We start from the raw sequence: 781 nt of genomic DNA on the forward strand, positions 1-781 counted from the left end.
GAGACCGGGGTTCAATTCCCCGACTGGGAGGCAGTTGTTTCAAAATGTAGAATTTTACTTCGGTTTCTTGGTCGAGATTCATATTAAAAAGTTCTGGAGCAATATCGAACTGTAAAAATACAGGTCGAGGAGATTGCCTCATCCAGATTTTTAGGAAACGGAGAATTTTCAGGAGTCTTTGGCCGTCTGCTGCACAGAGATGGATGAGTGAGTTTTTTCTGAGTAACGTTTAAAAAGGCAGCGACACAGTAGTCGTGGCCGAGTGGTTAAGGCGATGGACTAAAAATCCATTGGGTTATCCTGCGCATGTTCGAATCCTGCCGACTACGACTCTCTCGCATTTTCCATTCCATTTCACAATTTGACCAGTTTTCTGCCAAACTGATCCTGAGATAGATGGAATAACGTCCCACACCTTTCAAAACTTACATGTTTTTCTCATTTTTATTAATCTGCAATATTCACGATACATCCGTTTAAGAAATCGCAAACATCAGTCAAGTTGCGACAGTGATTCAGCCTGTCTATCCCTCGAGATGTCTGAGGCCTCTGTGCATGCCCGTGGGTGCGGGCAAATTTTTGGTTATGTGTTTGTGTGTCTCTGTGTCTGTCTATATCTATATATGTCTCTGTGTATGTGCAACTGTCTGTGGAAATCATCACCATGAATTTGGTATGTCCTGCAACTTATAAAAAAGACTTGGGGAAAATAATAAGGTTGTGAACTTTTGTATCGGCTTTGGTTCAGTGGCAGCACTCTCGACTGAATCGGGAGTTTGTG

General features: G+C 42.5%; 1 non-coding gene across 1 annotated transcript; it reads left to right on the top strand.

Annotated features, from left to right (window-relative positions):
- Positions 1-248: 248 nt before the first annotated feature.
- On the top strand, positions 249-329 carry trnaf-aaa (transfer RNA phenylalanine (anticodon AAA)). Its single transcript has one exon. It is a non-coding gene; the product is annotated as a tRNA-Phe (tRNA).
- Positions 330-781: the final 452 nt, after the last annotated feature.

This window comes from Pristiophorus japonicus, chromosome 23, assembly GCF_044704955.1.
Source record: "Pristiophorus japonicus isolate sPriJap1 chromosome 23, sPriJap1.hap1, whole genome shotgun sequence".
Lineage (NCBI taxonomy): Eukaryota > Metazoa > Chordata > Chondrichthyes > Pristiophoridae > Pristiophorus > Pristiophorus japonicus.